We start from the raw sequence: 13,677 nt of genomic DNA, 5'->3' as shown, positions 1-13,677 counted from the left end.
AAAACAAATGTCACTTCTATCTTCAAGAAGGACAATATGGAGGACCCAGAGAACCACAAGCCAATCAGTCTCACCTCGAACTCTGGGAAAGTGATGGAGCAACTAATCCTGAGAACCATTTCTAGGTACACAACGCACAAAAGGTGATTGGGAATAGTCAGTATGAATTCATTCAAGGGGAAGTTATGCTTGACCAAACTGATCACCTTCTATGATGAAACAGGTGGCTTTGCAGATGCGGGCAGAACAGTGCATATCATCTGCCTTGACTTCAGTAAGGCTTTCAACACTGTCTCCCATAAGATTCTCATAGAGAAGCTGAAGAAGTCTGGGCTGGATGAGCAGACAGTGAGGTGGACTGAAAACTGGCTGAACCACTGGGCACACAGGGCAGTGATTAGTGGCACGAAGTCTAGCTGGAGGCCAGGAACTAGTGGTGTTCCCCAGGGGTCAATACTGTGTCTAATTCTATTTAACATCTTCCCTAAGGATCTGAATGATGGGACAGAGTGTACCCTCAGCAAGTTTGCAGATGACACAAAGCTGGGAGGAGTGGCTGACACACCAAGAGAGGGTTGTGCTGCCATTCAGAGGGACCTTGACAAGCTGGAGAAATGGGCTGACAGGAATCTCACAAAGTTCAACAAAGGGAAGTGCAAAGTCCTGCACCTGGGGAGGAACAGCCTCATGTACCAGCACAGGCTGGGGGCCAACCATCTGGAAAGCAGCTTTGCTGAAAAAGCACTGGGGGTCCTGGTGGACACCAAGTTGAACATGAGCCAGCAATGTGCCTTTGCAGCAAAGGCTAACAGTATCCTGGGCTGCATTAGGAGAAGTGTTGCAAACAGGTGGAGAGAGGTGATCCTTCCCCCTCTACTCAGCACCTGGAATACTGTATCCAGTGCTGGGCTCCCCAGTACAAGACAGCTATAGAGCTACTGGGGAGAGGCCAGTGAAGGGCCACAACAATGACTGAAGCATCTTTCATACGAGGAAAGCCTGAGAGAGCAGGGACTGTTTAGCCTCGAAAAGAGAAGACTCAGGGGGGATCTCATCAACATGTATAAATATCCAAAGGGAGGGTGCAAAGAAGATGGAGACAGGCTCTTTCCAGTGGTGCCCTCTGACAAGACAAGAGGCAATGGGCACAGACTGAAACACAGGAGGTTCCCGCTGAATATCAGGAAACATTTTTTGACTCTGTGGGTGGGTGACTGAGCCATGCAACAGGTTGCCCAAAGAGGTTGTTCAGTCTCCATCCTTGGAGATACTCAAAAGCTGCCTGGACACGATCCTGGGCAGCCTCCTCTAGGACACCCTGCCTGAACAGAGGGGTTGGACCAGATGACCCCCAGAGGTCCCTTCCAACCTCAACCATTCTGTGGTCCTGTAAAGCTATATTCTCAGTTCCAGACACTCTCTAAAAGCCAAATTGGAAATAGTGTGAGGACAGAGAATGCTTTGGGAACAAAGCAGCTAAGACTGAAGATAATACATGGAAATAATCCTGGCACATTCAACTGACTGCTCTACATGCGGTGGAAAAATCTTTAAATCTGCAGTACTCTATCCTAGTTAGACTATGACTTGAGCAGGGGAAGGTAGTATAAAACCAATTGAAGATTGTAATATATATCTGTAAACTGAGGTAGCATTAATAACTCTTGCTCTGCTTGGACCTATGGTTTTATTCAAATCTTTCTGAAAGATAAACTGCTCCAAAGTTCAGTGTCCTTTTAGTAACATAGCATTGTCATGGTATTCCCTGTGAACCTTGCCTTAGGCAAAGTTCAACATGATTGATGGGCCCACTAAAAATGGAAAAGCAAAAGGCTAGGGTATGAATGGATCACTTTGAGTGAGTGTAAGAATTAAGCAGACACCAAAACTAAAAAAGATATCACAAGAACCTTTCATATACTAACTACATGGTGGTTCCAGATTCAATTTATAGCAGTATCACTGATTACAATACCAAGGCTAATTTAACTATCAACACATACTTTAAAAGTTAGGTGAAAACAACATTCTGAAATTATATAGTGTCACCACTGGACACTCATCACAATATTGCGATAATGCTTTAAAAATAGTCCAGATGGGGGGAAAAAAACCCAAATCACAAACTAAACAAAAACTAAAACCCAGTACATTCGATTTAATGGTTAAGATTTAAAAAGCTCTCTCTTCTATAAACAAATTTTCTTGTTTATGCAAACTATATATAAAACATGATTGTGTTTGTTACTTCTTTCTGTTCAGTAGTTTAAAGGTTAGCTGAACAAATATCTGCAATACTGCCACCAATATTTCTCCTACAGCAAAAATAATCATTTTTTGATACCGCTAGTGTTTTTTTACAAACGTAGAAGTTGATTCAAGTGCTGAGATACTGGCATAATATAAACTGAATGTATGTGAAGGCTAATATCTCTTAATTATTGTAACAAAACCAAAAATAATCAGAAATGTTTGTGTTTGTGTCGTCGTCATCCCCCCCGCCCCCCCAACTAACTAATATTGTCTTATTTCTTAAATGTGATATGAAGTGCCAGGAAACCCACAGCTGAGAGAAACAATTTCTTTCTAGCTTGCCTGTGCCCTGTATCCTCTATTGTCATTACTGATTTGAGTCTTCCCTTAGGCTCTCCTGACATATGTTTTAAAAGGCAAAGAAGAAAAACTTCTTGAAGTAGGGAATTCAGACTGTCTCAATTAAAAAAAAAAGGTAATATCTAAAAATTATTATTTTTTATTACGGATGTGACTCAAATCCTCTTCTGCTAGTTTTAGTTTCTCATTTGGTGTATTCTTCCATGTGGAAGATTTCACATGTCTGGCCAGAGAGGTTTCAGGGCCTCAGACTACATATACTGGTTTGCATAAAATAAGGTGAAGTCATACTGTACATTAGATTATTTGTATATTTATTGTGTGGATTATCACATGGAAATTTTGGACAAAAGTCATATTTTCTTCATAAGGTAAATACAAACTTTTGACTAAATTGTTATATACATTCATTTATGCTGGCCTGTTACAAATATTTTCATCTCTCTGATAAAGAGCTTTACATTTGACAACGAAGAAAACAGTTAAGAGTATTCAATGCATATTAGTTTTCATGTTTCAGGATGATACATGGGCTTTTTTCTTAATCAATCATGAAATAAAGATTTCCTTTTTTTTACAGACATAAACATTTTAACCTTTTTCTTGAGAACTTAAGAAGGCATTACATCAAGGGAGTCAGTCTTTTGGGGAACACAAATGCTACAAACTTTATACTGTAATAACACTTTGAATCCCAAGGAGATCCATGATACTAACAACAAATTTAAAACTAATTTATCTGTAAAACATAGCAGTAATCTGCATATGCAAAATTACAGTCAATGGAGCTGCTATTTGCCATATGAGGGCTACTTATATGTTTGGGATTTTAAGGATAAAATTACCTGGTTGGCTCTTAAAAATTTTGAACTAAGGGAAGCGTTGAGGAAAAATTTCCAGCCTGTTTTGGGATCTCTTGAAGTAGTAGACAGAATCAACACAAGGAGTCTCTGTGGTAATATTAAGACACTATCAATAAGCAATTTTATTTTTGAAAGTGACCTAAAAATATTACTTGTGCTGTTATTTAAATTCATATTTTAATAATGAAATAAAATTTCATTTTTTTATTTATTCCCTTCTCCCCCCTGAGTGTTTTCAGTAATTGATTCCTGCATCCCAAATTAAGTTTTCCAATATCTAGAAACACACACAATCATTTCTGGGCAGTCTGAAGAGTTTCAGTTCAAGGAGTCAAGAATTATTTTTTGAAAACAACCTTTTTTCTGTTGTGTTTTAAATGCAGTATTATTTGTACCCCTACAGAAAGCATTTATTTTTTTCCAAAGGATAGGAGTCTTTTTGAGTAAGCAGTTGTTGCAGTTGTTACAAAAGAGTTTCATGAAAATGAGTATTTTGTACTACAGCAGTTGTGATGTTCCATCAAATTCTGTCACATACTTGCCTTATAAAAAAAGTTGTGACAACATCTGTCACAAATGATGCAAGCACCTCTCAGTATTCCTTTTGTCAGTAAAAGTAACAAGTTCCTTGATTTAGTATGCAGCTTTCAATTGGACGTCAATCTATATGACAACAATTTACATTTCCAGTGTACCACTACTGGCATGTAACGGAATTTTGGCAGCTAGTTCTTTGATATAAGGAAAAACAAATATTGCCAGCAGCTCCAACTTTTATTGTCTCATGAAAATCACCTCTTCTAATTTTGTAAGATCTACAAATTGATTTAACAGGCATAAATTGCTATCCTAGCCAAGGGGAACTCTGAAGAAAAAAGTGTAAAAAATTGTACACAGATACAGAATACCAAGGAGCCAGTGGAATTTTAGGTACCATGTAGTTAAAAAAAAAATCAGAACAGGTTTGAAGAAACTTTGAAATAATCAGAGTTCAGTTATTAGCTATTTTAACAGCATTACAGTATTCATGCAAAAATTTCAAAGTCTACCTTTATTCTCAGAGAGCAAAATTCTGCAGAATTAAAAACAGTTGTACAAAGATAAAGAAGGCACCATCATCACTGCCACTTTGTTTTTGACAAAGTAATTCCTCAAATCACTGCAAGCACCTTCTGTTCTTTCATCAGAAATGTTAAAATATCTTGCCTTGTACTACTTTGTGAAACACTTGTCAAGTTTTTTCCTGAAAACACATAAAACGGTTACTTTTCAGGTCAAATTAACCTCTACTGCTCCTCCAGCTATTTTAGTTTTACCTTAGGAAGAATTGCCTTTGGGAACTTAAGTGTCATCTGACCACCAATCTATTGTGGAAGGAAATATCAGTAATGCAAATCTCTACCTGCATATCTCCATCACTGTGTTTGTTCCCTGCTACTCCACACTGATACAATCAAAGACAGCAGTCTGATATTTCAGTGACAAGCTTCATATAAACAAGACTAAATAATTTTCTAGCTGGAGCTGAAGAGAAGGTTTTCATTTGCCATCTTTTCCTCATTTTAGCCTTCTACAGTTTAAGGAACAAGCCTGTCTTTCTTTCATCGTCTCATGCCCTCTGACCAGAGTAGAAACATTAGAAGCAATTATGAGCTCTGTTCCTCATTCCCTGTGGCCTCCACTCTGCTTGTGATCTGTGATCGCACTTGCTCACACTCTTTGGTCAGCTGTTTCTCTGTAGAGCAGACCTAACTCTGTGGCAGCTCCAGTCATCACAGAAATATTAGAAAGGATGTCAAAGAGCCATTGTCTTTCTCGGTAGGATATGACCAGGAAGGCACTGAGCACTGCTCCTTTCAGAAGGAAAAGCCAGCTTGCTCTGCTCTTTTAAAAAGACAAGTCAACAAAGAACAGCACACAGGTCAAGAGCGCTGTGTGCAGAATGACCTAACACTTTCTATTATTCTAGCAAATTAGAGAGATTTTCACACAAGATAGTTGCAAATAGACCTAATTCCTATATAAAAGGAAAGAGAAATGAGAGATTACTGCTATTTGCAAGCCCACGCTATCTGGATAGTCAGATATTATAGTAATTCAGGTTACTGTAACAAAAAGAAGGGAGAGAGACAGAGTGGGTTTAAAGCATGGAAAAAAATGTGTGATGTAAAGCTAGAAACTGCAGTAGAAAAACTGAAAAAGAGCATAAACTACTGTTTTATTATGGAGACTTTTTTTACTAGGAACTGTAATGAGAATGCCTTTTTCCACATCTTCCAGAACGAACAAATTCAAATTCTTGATTCTCTCTATCTGTATTTTAAAAATGATGCAGTTGTGTTGTTGCCACATTTCTTGAAAATTACTAACATTGGATTCTGCAGTGTGTGCTGAATATAGTTCTAGAGAAAAAGAAACATTAATTTAATTCCTTCCTGAGCCATGTTATGTGAGCCATGTAAAAAAAGATCAAGCATAACTATAACTTAGTTCTGTGCTCTCACCTAGTATAGGTTATCAATAATAGTCTGATGAATTCTGCAGTATGCTATCATTTACATTTCATGGGATTTAATCAAAATGAATCCTGTATATCCTGCTGCTACTAACTATTGATCAAGAAATTAAATGAAAGGAAACAAGCTGCAAAGCCTGCTCCTCAGAAGAAAATACCAGATCGTATTTTAAAAATGGAATAGGTGAATGCGATCCTCTGAATGACTGATGACAGCATTAATCTTATTTACTTCATAAATCTTGATAGCTGCACTTTCAACAACTTGTTATAGAATAGAAAAAGTAGACCTAGATACCATATTGTCTTTAATAACAGCAAAGCAGCCAACTCCTGTTTTCACTTTCTGATTTACATTTCATCATAGGTATGAGTATAATAAAAATTCTGAGTAGTAACCCAGAGTGTGTTTTATTTAATCAACTGAGCCCTGAAAAATCAAAGTAAAAGTCCACATTCCCTTTGTAATAAACCTGTTTATTACAAATACTTTCAAAGAGTAACCTACTGCAAGACCCCTGAAATAGGATGTTAAATATAAAGGTGTAACCTTCTTTCTTTTGATTTAAATTGGGCTTTTGTGGCTTAGGTATATTTTTCATGTATTTTTCACCTGTCAGATAATCCAGAAACAAATCCTCACATCAAGATATGCTATAAAGATCAAGATAGAAATTCTGAGAAGCACAGAAATTTGTGTTTATAAACTTGCTTATTATGTTTTTATTCATGCAGCTCTGAAGGCATAGTGTCAGCTTTTTATCTAGACTCTTTTCATTTCCCTGTTGGTGTTGCAGCACATGCTGTGAATGACCTCCAGAGATTCCTGAAGCTGTATGCAGAGAGAAAATTGAATCTGAAAGCTTTATTAGACAAGTTTGTCTTCAGTTTGTGTCTGATGTCAGCTGTATTGAAAAAACAGAACTGCTTGTGAAACTGGGTCTTGACCTTGAAAAATCTCCAATCAAATGGTAACAGATTCAGTTTTGTGCCATATTGCTATTTGTTAGATGTGGCACATGTGTTAGAAGTGAAAAAGCTTCTTAATGAAAATCAGATGGAATAATCAAGCAACTTATTTCCTGAACACAATGGGAAAACTAGATATATGGCAATGTACACATAATAGGGCCAACTCAGGTTGGCATCTGTGAACCTCTTTACTATGGAAGCCTGTAAAGTAAAATGACTCAAACCCAAGAAAATTAAAATTATTTCTATAAACTATTATCTATTCCTTCATCCAAAAGCAACCAAAAGAAACAGTAAAGACACCAATCTATTCCTTTATTATTCCACTTTATATGAGAGTGATCAACCTTTGTTAGGCCAGCTGACTTAAGAAAGAGCCTACTCTTACTGCTCTCAATTCATTCAAACACTCAAGGTATTCTCTATGATACATCCTTACTGCATTGTTCTCTGTTCATTTTCTCTCTTGAGTTTTGTTTTAGTAAAACTTTTCATAAACTGAATTATAACTAATATTAAAAATAGACATTTCCTTTAGATTCTATATGCACAAGTATCAGAAATTATACAATTCTAGACATGGCCATTATTGGCAATAATATTTCTCTCTATTACAACTTTTATGCTAGCGGTCTTCTTTACTGGTGTCCTAAAACTAAAGTTAACTAAAATGGACCACTGGCAGTAGTGTTGCCTTGTAATTCAGTGTAGAACTACTTGTCACAACAGATGCATGCGGTGCATTTTTAGCTGTTCAACTCTGGAGAATGGTTCTGCAAAATTAAATATCTACCATGTCCCCCACACAAGCATTTTAATAGCTGATAGCACAGTTCTTTTAAATGGTGAATGTTATGCACAATGTATTTTTAAGTATCAACACATGTTTGCATTAGTATTGAAAACACTGTAAATGCACACATCCCTAGAATGTTCAGTCTTCCCCAAGGAATTATTTTGAGTATTCTTGGTCTCAATTATACTATGCCAGCTGCTATAAACAATACAGACACTCTAATATCTGATTTGTACATTTGTTTTTTATTTACCCTCTGAATACATATATTGTTATCTTTTCAGGTGCACATAATGACATGCACAAGGATTTTTAAGACTAGCATTTGGAAATTCTGAGAAACACAGTTCTGAACTACAGCATATGTGTTCACTCAAGCACTGTGCATTATATATAAACAATGACTGCTTCAGAGCACATTAACTATGAAATACTAAAAAAAAGAAAATAGTATCTATTGTGCTTTTTTGCCCAAAGCTAGTTGTTGTCATTTTCTTACATTTTTTTCATTGTCTCTTGAATATCTCTTAAAAACAAACGGTCTGTTTGTTTTTAAAGAGGCAGTGGGACATTACATGATCCAGCTCTGAAATCCATGGAATGAATATATTTCAACAGTTATAGTTTCAAAACCAAGGAATCCTTCATCCCCACTGAAAATATTAAACCAAATAACATCAGAGATTTAACAGGGCAGTCTTCATAATGCAGGATACTGCTATGCCCAATCTGTACATCTCTCTCTCTTAGAACTAACCAATACAGAATAACAGATCACTCAACTATGTATTTAATATGAAAATAAAAGAAAATTCCAGGTGCATAAAATACAGACACTAGCACTACAGAAGCACTTTCAGCTTCTGAGGTCACTGGATTTTAGTTTTAAACCTTATGTTATTTCACCAAGGTATGTATTTTCACATACATGCTTTCATTTGCTGCTAATTTTCCTCAAACACCTACAGTCTCAGGAACTGTATATTTTTAGTAGCACCAGTACATGTTTCTTACGTTATATTACATTCCAAGCAGTGCATATGAATTTCAGCCATATTAAGCCACAGCAGTACATATAATCAGAGAGTAACATTAGTGATATTTTTCAAGAACCATTTTATAAGATCTTATAAGCCTAGAACAAAGTAGCATGCCTAGTCCAGGTGGGGACTTGTTTCGTGGAGAAATAAGAGGCAAACTAACTTTCCCAAACAGAAGGAGACATACCTTAGGATGCACTCCTTCAACTAAAATATCAAAGGACAAGCAAATGAAATTCTGTAGTCACTAGTTTCCCCAGATTCACAAATATAATTCTTTCAATTCAAACCCCCAAACTCAAGGCATTATAAACTCTGGAGGTGACTTCTGTGAATCTTTTTTCTACGCCCCAGCTGAATATACAGGCTAATAAGCGATGAGTTCTCTTTTGGTTAAATCAGCTGGTGAAGTCACTACAGCTCACAGTCCTCATGTTACAACTTGCTTCTAATGGACTCAGCTTGATACATCACTCCTCTCCCATTCTGCCTTATTCATTCTAAATCCTGAAAAATCTTCTTCCCCTGTACATGGAAGCCCAGTCTGTGGCTCTGTGCCTGCAGTCTCTGACTCCTATTCCCAAAGCAAATTATACTGAAAGCACTGAAGACCTTTGATTGTACGCATTCGAAGAAAGATACCAAAGCTGATGGCTAGTGTTATGAGTTCTGGTGATACAGTATTAGCTTTCTTCAAATTCTTTGTATTAAATATACAATAACTAACAATGCATATAAAGCCTTTCTGTCAAATGCATTTCTAACTCTGCAACATTTTGTAAACCAAAACCAATTCTTTTTTCCTTTATCTTTTTTTAGACCTGCTACAAACAATGCTCCAAAATAAGACTGACAACTTGTAAAGTTTAAAGGGACAAATTCTACTTAATTTCAGAAGTAATTTCACCATTGTAACTGACACTAACTCTCACGCTACTTTTTTCTTCATTTCACAGTCACACATTTTTTTGTTTCACTTGAGTAGGCATTTCATACAAAAAGACAAAAACTTGCATAAAAATTCAGGGAAAAAATGAAATTGATTGTACACAAAGTACTGTTCTCTGAATAAGTCAAACAAACTGCAAGAGTACCAATATAACATCCCGCTCACAGTTTTATTAGCTGTTCATGCAAAATGTAAAATTAGTTGACAAAGTATTTTCAGCTGTATTCATTCACAGCTATTTTTAAAGTTTCACTAACTTCAAGTATAGCATGACTGAAAATAAATACATATCCTTTTTAAGAAACTGTATTTTCAAGTATAGCTCTAAATGAAAGTGGCCAAAATTTTCCCCTAACGTCTTACTTGAATGAAGACAAATAATGGAAAATGTCTTCCTCAGGACCAAAGTCAGGAATGCCTCCCACCCCACAATGTATTTACACGGGTTTACAAAGCACTATATAACTTTACCTAACTTATTAACTAAATACAGTGGTAGCACTTCAGTACAAAAGAAGTCATATGAATGCTAATGATACTATTAAAATCCGTTCCTCCTGTAAAAGCACATTCCAAAACTGCATTTCTCTCTGCTTAAAATGTTTTCAAACTGCTGGCTAAGCAATGCATCAAGGTATTTGGATAAGAGACATTCACACAATTTCATGTTGTCATGGCAAGTACAGATAGCAAGTGTGATTTCCTCCCTGAATCATCTTGTCTTGGAAGTCAATCTTTGCTAAGGTTTTAGATGTACCCTTCAGCTAAGTACCTTTTTCGAGCTGGAAAAGTAGTTCTTGTTCATTATGCCCAAGGGCACGCTGGACTGGTGGGATATTAAGGACTTTTTTTAGTGTTTCTTCTGCTGAAGAAACTATAATACACAGACCTAGAAATAATTATAAACAGGGTTCTTTACCTCTGTAACAGCCACCAGATGGCATATTTAGTAAGACCCTCTGGCTGAGTTCTTGTAGCCAGACTAGACCAAATGATACCTGACAGGGCAGCAGAGATTAGCCAGTTATATCTTCATTCCCTGGTCTCAAACACAGATGTGAACATTATTAAATTCTGATGTCCACAGAAGTCTCTATGGAATCAGGAAGTGAATAATAATCAACAGGAGATACTGCCATTGCTTCACAGAGTCCTTCCAAAATAATTTTGTGCATCTTTCTTTAAAAATGATCTTTAATGAGATTGTTTAGGTTTTGGGAGGCTTGGTTAAAACTAGCTCTCCCATAGCCAGTTTGAGTCTCTATGCACATCAATGCATGGTTCATGAGAATCAGCAGCACAGAACAGGTAACTCCATAAAAATGTCTATAACGTAAGTGGTTAAAGTAACTACAGAACTTATAGGATAGCATGACAAAACCCATGACATTCAATCTCTTCCTGCCCCGCTCCTTTTTTAAAATGAAATACAAAAATACTTTAATAACATATACCACTTTCTATCTTTGCAGAAACATGCTGTCTCAGCCTGGAGAAGAGAAGGCTCAGGGGGATTGTCTCCATGTGTATAAATATCTGATTGGCGGTGTAAAGAAGACAGAGCCAGACTCTCTTCAGTGATGCCCAGTGACAGGATGAGAGTCACCATGCAAAAACTGAAATACTAGAAATTCTATTTAAACAGAAGAAGAAACTTTTTTTACTGTGAGAGTAGTTCAACACCTGGAGAGGTTATGGAGTCTCCATCCATGGAGATATTCAAAACCTGACTGGACATGACCCTGAGCAACCTGCACTAATTGACTGTGCTTTGAGCAAGAGGAATAGATGTCTCTCCAGGTCTCTTCTGAACTCTACAGTTCTATGGTGATACATCTATAATGATGTGATTGCAGTAAACTGACTTAAATAAAGAAAAATTATGAATTAGTGTTACAAGCACAGGTTCAAATTTTGAGTACTCTTGGCAATAGAAAGGCAATCAATCTTACTTCCTGCTTAATCCTTTATAGAACACCAGTGCTTTCATTTTCTGCATGTATAATTCCATCTGCTGAGTCTCAGAAATGTTAGTAGTCAGAGCCTACATCTTGAATTAAGGTAGATTAGTAATTTTGCAATTCTTCAGCTAAAGATGAGTTAATATAGGAATCTATTGCACTACTACTCTTTGTTCTCTCTCTTGTTCCGTTATTACCATGTCCTTTGTAACAGCAAACACACAACTCACCAACACTCCCCCCCCCTGCCCCCAGGATTGCTGACATAACCTGCTGACATGCAAAACTGACACAGCAAGTTTAGTGACCCAGCACAGCAAAAAATGATTACGCATCTCCTTCAGTTCCCCCATGTCATTACATGAATTTCTATAGCATGTGTTAGACCAAAATCCTCTAAAGCAAGGATACTGCTATACTACAAGTTTAAAAAATACTAGTGGTATTTAGCCCGTTTTAGAAAATGCAAATGATTGCCACTGGAACCACAGCAGTTCTAAATGACTAAATGTGCTGGTTTGGGCTGGGATAGAGTTAATTTTCTTCATAGTAGCTAGTACGGGGCTATGTTTTGGATTTGTGCTGAAAACAGTGTTGATAACACAGAATTGTTGTAGTTGTTGCTAAGTAATGTTTACACTAGTCAAGGACTTTTCAGCTTCCCATGCTCTGCCAGGTGCAGAAGAAGTTGGGAGGGGACACAGCTGGGACAGCTGACCCCAACTGACCAAAGGGATATCCCATACCATAAGACATCATGCTCAGCATATAAAGCTGAGGGAAGAAGAAAGAAGGGGTGGGGGGTGTTTCAAGTAATGGCGTTTGTCTTCCCAAGCAACCGTTACAAATGATGGAGCCCTGCTTTCCTGGAGATGGCTGAACACCTGCCTGCCCATGGGAAGTTGTGAATGAATTCCTTGTTTTCCTTTGCTTGCGTGCGTGGCTTTTGCTTTACCTATTAAACTGTCTTTATCTCAACCCAAGAGTTTTCTCACTTTTACCCTTCCATTTCTCTCCCTCATCCCAGCGAGAGGGAGTGAGCGAGTGGCTGTGTGGGGCTTAGTTGCTGGCTGGGGTTAAACCACGACACTAAAACTAAATTATAGTTCCTATTTAGTAAGATTCAACATGTCAGAAGCAAGACGTGCTTTGCTGGAATTGATATATGCTATTCTGACAGAAGTTGGACTGTCTTCTGATACTGAATATTCTGGATTCTGTCTATATGGTGCAATTATTTACTTATCTGAAAAAAATATTTTTCTGCTTTGCTGTCCTAAAAAGTCACTAGTAAAAGGCAGAGTATTCTCCAATTTCAGCTTTTCTTGTATGCTACCATTAAAACATGTTATAAAGCAAGAGGGATCAACATCCTACAAGTAATCAAATCCCAGGTGACTCCTGTAGCTGTATCAGCCTGAGTTACAGGCAATCTGATGGGGGGGAGTGGGTGGGGTGGAATTTCTTTCTGCTCCCACATCTGATGAGCAGCTTTCCAAATTGTACGGGTGAGTAACATTCTTCATCCAAGTAACTGAGATAGTTCAATATCAAGTAAAGAATCTTAGAGACTTTAGAAACTCAGATTTAACTCAGTGCTTCCATTATGTATTTCTTTTCCACCCATGCTTAATCACTACATTTCAAAGGAAAGCAGTGGGAAATAAAGTCAATTTATCAAGGAGATAAAAATGAGTTTGTAATCCTTGTAGGGAACCTTGAACCTTGCAGGTGCAAAGAGATATGAGAAGAATCTAATATAAATATTGTCCAAATAATTTAAATTAAATGAAGATCAAGTCTCTTGTTGTGGATTCATGAACTCAAGACACAACTATATTACAGACTTAACGTTTAACTGCAGAATTACTCTTACCATGTTGTCATACAACCTTTTCTATGAATATACAAGCTTTGTCTTGAAATAGTCTCAGTTCATTGCCCTGTCATAAAAAGTAATTTCAGAAT

General features: G+C 37.1%; 1 protein-coding gene across 2 annotated transcripts in view; it reads right to left on the bottom strand.

Moving 5' to 3' along the window:
* The window catches only part of DMD (dystrophin), a 1,150,282-nt gene that overhangs the window by 353,630 nt on the left and 782,975 nt on the right, over positions 1 to 13,677 (bottom strand). The gene's annotated exons all lie outside the window — the stretch shown is intronic.

This window comes from Ciconia boyciana, chromosome 1, assembly GCF_034638445.1.
Source record: "Ciconia boyciana chromosome 1, ASM3463844v1, whole genome shotgun sequence".
NCBI lineage: Eukaryota > Metazoa > Chordata > Aves > Ciconiiformes > Ciconiidae > Ciconia > Ciconia boyciana.
This window is presented reverse-complemented; position numbering and strand designations above follow the sequence as displayed.